Source organism: Amborella trichopoda, chromosome 8 (genome assembly GCF_054954075.1).
Source record: "Amborella trichopoda isolate Santa Cruz 75 chromosome 8, AtrichopodaSantaCruz75HAP2 v2.0, whole genome shotgun sequence".
Lineage (NCBI taxonomy): Eukaryota > Viridiplantae > Streptophyta > Magnoliopsida > Amborellales > Amborellaceae > Amborella > Amborella trichopoda.
The window spans coordinates 7,522,564-7,529,971 of record NC_142343.1 but is presented as its reverse complement, the minus strand read 5'-3'; positions in this window follow the sequence as shown (position 1 = coordinate 7,529,971).

The window sequence follows — 7,408 nt, the reverse complement described above, 5'->3', positions numbered from 1 at the left end:
TTTTTTTGGATACCTTATCACTCTGCATTTTTCTCCGCGACACTTTCACCCCTAATTTACTTGGGGTAAACTGCATGGGATTGTATACAAGGGGACACCATTTACCTCTTCACATAACCATCCATTTGAGTTTGGTCAATACAATGTAGCCATCCAATTTTACATCTAATGGTCAAGATTAATTGTATTATGATCCAGGTGACTCATTGTATATTTTTCTAAATTGTATTATGATCTAGGTGATTATAAAAAATCAATAGTCATGATTGATGTTATCATCCAATTATTGGGGGGACTTCGATTGAGGGTGAGAGAACTACCATGAGAATATCATGGCAATTTAGGGTAGGCAATGGGCCCCACCATGGCCGGTTTGGCCGATCCCAAGCCCAGACAAAAGTTGATGGCTTTATTAGGTAAGACAGCCAATATATAATTTTTTCATATCTTTTCATAAATCCTTAATCTCTATTTCGCATAATAGGTATCGTGCAGCCAAATCCAAATTGTTGGGATAATGCGATGATGATGATGATGAATGGGCCACCTGACCTCCAACCTAACAAACTTCGCCCACCTGTTGGATTAGGCCAAGCTACCACAGCCCAAGGGTGGAGGCATGAGGATAGGGCCGGTCCTGGGAAAGGCCACGAGAGGGTTGTCCTAATTTGGCCTGCCAATTTTTTTCTCAATTTTTAATTTTGCTTAGGGCCTGGCCTCTTTTGCGAAGTCAGGATCAGGCAAGCTTGCCCCAACCCTATAGGGTCTAGGGCCAAGCTCGGGATAGGGCTAGCGGCTGGCCCAACCCAATAGCATCCATACCTGGCGTGTGTGGGCCCTACCTTCCACCTTTCATGGATCATTGGCTTCATTTATTGGATGGAGATAACAACTAAGAGTGGGCAAGGTGATTGACAGTGTAAATTTCATTTTGTCATGTGCATTTGCTTTTTCCATATTTAATAAGCTCTCGAATGAATCCATTTTTATATATACTGATGGAAAAGTATCAATAAGATTATTAATCTTTGACATAAAGTGGTCACAATTAACCATCGGATGTGAAGTTAGATAGCTGCATTTAATCTATTGATCAAGCTCAAACTTCAACAAAAAAAATTTGAACTTTGTGATACACCCATACTATCAAAATTCACATCGGATAGTTATTAGATTTCACATCTGATAGTTGTAAGTACTTGTGACTTATCAAAAGCAAATAGTCGCATTATATATATACTTAGCACCGAGACTTTCGCCATCATATATATCAATGGTATCAAATTCACTTCGCTTTGGTCTAAGGGGCCGAAGCCTTTAGATTTTAGGCATAAACCTAAGCGAAGCAAAGCTTGGCGCTGCCGTTTCGGTCATATTTGGGTTGCTTCGAGTATGCTTCAAGACTGCTTCGGCCAACAAAAGAAATAGCTATATAAAAGTCCTTTTTATTATTTTTATTTTTATTATTTTACTATTTATTTGTATGTTATATAAAAATATTTAATTTATTTATATTAATTCTTTTAAAAAGTATGAAGTATTCTCCCGAATCAATCGAAGCACCAAATTGCTTCATTTTTCTTACTAAACCGAATAAGGCTCCAAAACAAATATGACAACATTGATGTAAATTAGTGAGATTTACTACAATTTTAAGAATGTAGGTGTAAATTTAACGTCCCTATTGTACCATGGAGGGACGTGTATCCTCCCTCCATCACCAATTAGGGGCGGCAATCGGTTGTTTTACAATTTGCTCATCTTTAACCTTGAGGATCGTTTCATTTAAGGTATGGCTTATCCACGTAACGCCATGATTTTTAAAAGTGCCGATTTAGATAGGGATTTCCTGATAAAAAATCATTTTGTTAATTCTGTCTTGGAACTTGAAATCAACACTATCCTCTATAAAAATGCATTGTTCATATCTGTAATATATGTTTGTTTGATCATTTAATTATCATAGAAAGTGCTTTAAAACCTGATGATTTTCGATCCGGATATGAGATCGAACTAATTCCATGATGGTATGGTCATAGGGGTCTTTGGTCAGTTTCGCCTAGAAACCCTTTTTTATATTTTTATTTTTATTGTAATATTTATTTAATGTTTTTTTAGCTCTCCTTAAATCTCCACCCTATAAACTCTTATTATTTAATTTAATTTAAATATTTTTTAAATCACAAATTCAAAATGATGTTGATCATCAATCCAACGATCCCACACAGGTCTTTGGGGTGAGTGATCCACCCCACCGATCTAGGTTTTGAAACACTGATAGAAACAAAAAAAATACTCTCTATGCAATTCTTTTTTGTTTAGTTATTTATTTAAACTTTTAACTATATGGCAGATTTGATTGACCTATATCGCTACCCAATTAAAGCGATTGGAATCGCGATTGGGATTAACACAATAATTTGGATATCGATTGCTTTGTAATTAAAGCTTATCCTACACTCTTGAATTTCCCACTCAAATTTATGCTACTTTTTTTTTCTCAATCATAAGATTTTATTTTATTTTTTTAATGCTCATCATACATTCCTTTTTTCTCCTGTCTTCATTCCCATCCTTAATGCTTCTTTCTTCCAGCTCTCTCCAAGGCCATTCTTTAAACAAGGTACACTCTATTTTTTCATCATTTCAATTTTTATTAATGAATATTAAATTTTGCTTTGATTTTCTTTATTAAAAATCTAATAGATTGGAGTCATATAGGCTCTTCCTTAAATAGCTTATCAACCGTTGATCTCTCTCGTTTTAAGAACGCTGCACTATTTCCCTTTTTTGGTTCATTGTGGCCACTTGTGGATTTGGTAATTTCTTTTGAGATTATTACATATTACCTCTCGATTCTTTGTGAGTTTTCTCTCTCTGTCTCTCTCTTTTTAAGAACGCTGCACTATTTTTCTTTTTTGGTTCATTGTGGCCATTTGTGGATTTGGTAATTTCTTTTGAGATTATTGCTTATTGCCTCTCAATTCTTTGTGAGTTTTTTTTGTATAGAACCCTAATTCTTCGTATTATTTCATGGTAGACATTCCTTTTGTTTTTCTTTCAATAAGAAAACCCCTAAGTATTTCACCATACCTCCTCATCTCTTGGGTTGAAATGGTACAAAAAGATTCGTTGGGATTAATTTTTATGATAAAAAAGTTAATAAAAGAGAAAGATAAGAGATGATGGAGTATGGTGAGATCTGTATGGGTTTTCTTATGCAGCATGAAAGAAAAACATAACGAGGGTCTACCATGAAATAATAAATATGATGAATTAGGGTTTTATATTAACTTCTCTTTGTTTTTCAGTGGGGGAGACATGTCCCTACCCATTTTTTTAAGTAGATTAAAAAAGTGGTACATTAGGATTTTGGCAGCTACCCATTGGTGAGAAGAGACTTCATCATGAGGTTTGACAATACTACCGCGAAGGCCCGATCATGACTTACGTTTAATTTGTTGATCATTCCTATTTTTGAACTTTGTTTAATTTGTTGATCATTTCTATTTTTGAACTTCGTTCAAGTAAATACGTATTAGGATTTGCATATTCCCCTTGGTTGCTTCAAGTTACTGAATTTTATATGCGGGCATATGACCAAGCCCAATTTATGAACAACGAATTTGTGCATTCAAGGAGTTTGAATATATTTAATGAGTAATGATCCTATAAGACCCTCCCCCACCCATGTGTGTAGGACTCCAAATGATCACTATTAAAGTTAGCACGGATCTCTAGAAAAATTATCACATAAGTGTGGGACTTGACTTTTCTATAGATCCGTGTCAAATTCAATAGTGATCCTTTGGGTCCTACACACATGGGTGTGGGAGGGTCTTATATGATCATGTATCATATTTGATATAATACTATATAATGAGTGGACACATAATACAAAAAATAAGGACCTTATTTTTAGAGAGATAGTAGGGCCCGTGCATTTATGTTCAAAGCAAGAACATAATCTTTAGGGAAGAGAGAAAGTTTCTTTTAGGTAAGGATATCCTAAAGGACAAGGCTTCTATGCGGCCAGCCCGCACATGTAGAAATGCGGGCTTGGCAATAAATATATTTTTTAAATATATTTTGAACCTAATTTTTAGAGAATATACAATCTTTAACACGGAAATCATGAATATAGATTTTTTTTTTGAAAGCTAGAAATAACAATTATACTAAGAAACATTTGAACCATTAGTTACACTTGTTTTTAGATGGAACACGCATCCATTTTTAAGATGGATAGTTTATACGTATTTTTAAGATGGATGCTTTATACTTCTGGACTGTATATTGTAGAAATGCGGTAAGAAACAATTTTCCTATCCTAAAAGAATGAATATTTCAATTATTGATTAAGATGACTAAGGCCAAAAATTATTATTTTTAATTAGAGACAATGGTGTAATTTTCTTATAAGGAGATCCGTATTTTTTTTATTGAAATAAAATTTTGTATAACTGAAAAATATGCCTAAATTACTTTCCATATTTTAAGTAAAATCTCTATATTCAAGGGATAATAATGAGTAAATTCAGAAAAATGTCCCAAATTCTAGGATAAAGATGTTGATTATTCTATATTTGTTATAAAAGATGTGATATATACTTAAAATTTTTTTTGGTATACTGGTTCCTAAATTTTTTTAGACCTTCCAATAGAGCAATAAATATCTATCTCTCTCCTTACCGAATCTCTCAAACCAGCTTCTCCAAGCCTCTGTCTCCTTGCGTCTCCCTCCTCTAATTGCTCACTTGAAATTAATTAAATATAAAAATATTAAATCTTGTGAACAATTTATAATTTAGGATTTTTAATAATGAAATTATGAATATTCTTTTAATATTATGTTTTCTTTCCCGCAGAGGATACCGGTTTCAATAAGCTTTTTGTTTTAATTCCAAAAAAATGATTTCAACAAAGGTTTCTTTAAATAAATTTTCATGATTATAAAAAACTTGGGAATAACTTATGTTTAAGAAATTTTAATAACAAATTTCTAGATAACTTTTTCATTGTTCTTTTTTCCACAAAAAAATTGGTACCAGTGTCAAAGCAAATTCTAAAAAGTGGTTTTTTTTTTAATTAAATTAATCACACAAGCACACACCCAAAAATGAGAAGTATGATACTAGCTTTAATTTTATTTTTGGATTTTAATATTTTTATGATTTATTAATTTCATGACTTTTAAATATGTGAGCTTCCTTGAACAATGTGCGCCGTGCTTCAATCTTCCTTTGTAATATTGATTGAAGCCTTTTTGTTTTAATCTAGATTCAAGTGTTCTAATAGATATGCTTTTTAGAGCTAATACTTATATTTTTAGTTATTAATTTTTATACATTAATATTTTTTAGGATTAAATATTTAGTTTTTTTTACTATAATTTTGTATGCAAGCATGTTATACTCTCTCAATTAGATATTAGTGTTTTTTTGTGAATTTTGGTGGATTGTCGAACTCCTTCAACAACTTCATTGAATTATTAAAAACAATTATTATTTAAAATTATTTGGTAACCCCAATACATAAACTAATAATAATAATAATTTCATACTATAGAATTTGTCATTAAAATTTTAACCCCACTAGATCGTAATATGGAGTAAAAGAATATAACTTTCGAACAATATTTCTATGCTTCCTCTACAACATAAAACTTTTATATATTTCCCCTTATCCAACCCTCCATTCTGAATGGAGGCTAAGATTGCCCCAATCACAATGTCATGTCGCTACACTATTTTATTTTTAATTTTTTTCTATGAACGATTTTGATACCAAAGTTTGTACGTCCAATCCTCTATTAAACTCGTACTAACAAAAAATATAAAAAAGATATTTCCAATAAAATAAATGATCAAAATACCTTGAAAGTTGTAAGGGGTATTTTGGTTATTATATTTATCAAAATTTATTTTTAATATTTTTTTATAGGTGCGCCCCAATGAGAAGATGGCACGTACCAAAATTTTATATTCATACAATTTGAATAAAAATAAAATACTTTGATACGTAGGTTTTAAGATAAAACGTTGAGTGACTTTTTTTATCAAAATTGGATAGCTGGATGATAGGGGAAGCATAGATCTTCTATGTTGTAGGACAAATATAAAACCTTTCCCATAACTTTGTATATGTGTATCTATTGGAACTTTTTATTTAGTAGATTTTTTTGACATTATTACGAACCCCAGGTGCGTCTATTGGAACTTTTTATTTAGTAGATTTTTTTAACATTATTACGAACCCCAAGGCCCCATGCGCACATACTATTTTTATTTTTTTATTGTCATCCATACTAAACTACATTTGAGTTTTCATGAAATATTATAAAATTTATTTTTTGTTATTATATTATGAAATTTGTTGTTTGTAAATTTATTTGTTAGAAGCATGACTGGTTATGGATTGTGTATTTGCACTTGAAACTCTCTTGGTTTAACTAATTCTTTTTGTAAATACTTATTGCATGTCTATGTATCCTCCGTATCCTCCATTGCATAGCCGTTTTCAGCCATGCTCTATTCTTCATGAAAAGGGCGTCTCTATATTTCATACCTCAAGAGTATGTGGTTCATCGTACAATGTAGGGTGTCTACCATGTAAATCCAATACGGACGGTCCCGATTATCCCAAGTGGCCAAGTCATCTTAACTGTCAGTCTAGATTCGGATACAGATGGTCCATAAATCGGCCTTTCCTCGGGGTGGCAACGGGTCGGATCTAGCTGGACTCGGACCTGGACCCATACCCGAATATATTTGGGTTTAGGTTTTGGACCCAGACCCCACTCGTCGGGTCAAAAACTTGGACTTGTCAAGTCTCGAGTCTACCCCATCGGGTCTCATGTCCATTGTCACCATCACTATGAGCTTCTTTTTTTTGCCCCCTTTTCTTTTTTATCATCATATATCCATGTTAGTGGCAACAAGATCACAATCACCCATTATTAGATTTCAAGCCGTATGATTTGTCATTTAATGGCTAAAGATAACTACTAATTCTAATTATATAAGATCTTTAACACACTCCAATGAATAGAGTGTAAAGCACAGTATTTTATCTCTAACAGTCTATGGGTACTGGTCGGGTCTAGTTGGACTCGGACCCGTATAGTGTCGGGTCGGAGTTTTGGATCTGTACCCGACTTGTGGGTCCAAATGTTAGACCCATATCTGACCTGTATTGGGTACATCCGGTGGTCCCAGGTGGGGTCAGGGTCCATTGCCAACTGAAGCCTTTTCCGGGCGCTAGATCACATGCTACGGTGGTCGCATGAAATCACCCGAGCAGCTCTCAATAAATAGGGTGAAAACCATATCGTGTTCACCAAGTGTACACAGAGCGTTTTACTGTTTATTCAGAAATCGGACGGTTATGATGAACCTCCGTACTGACA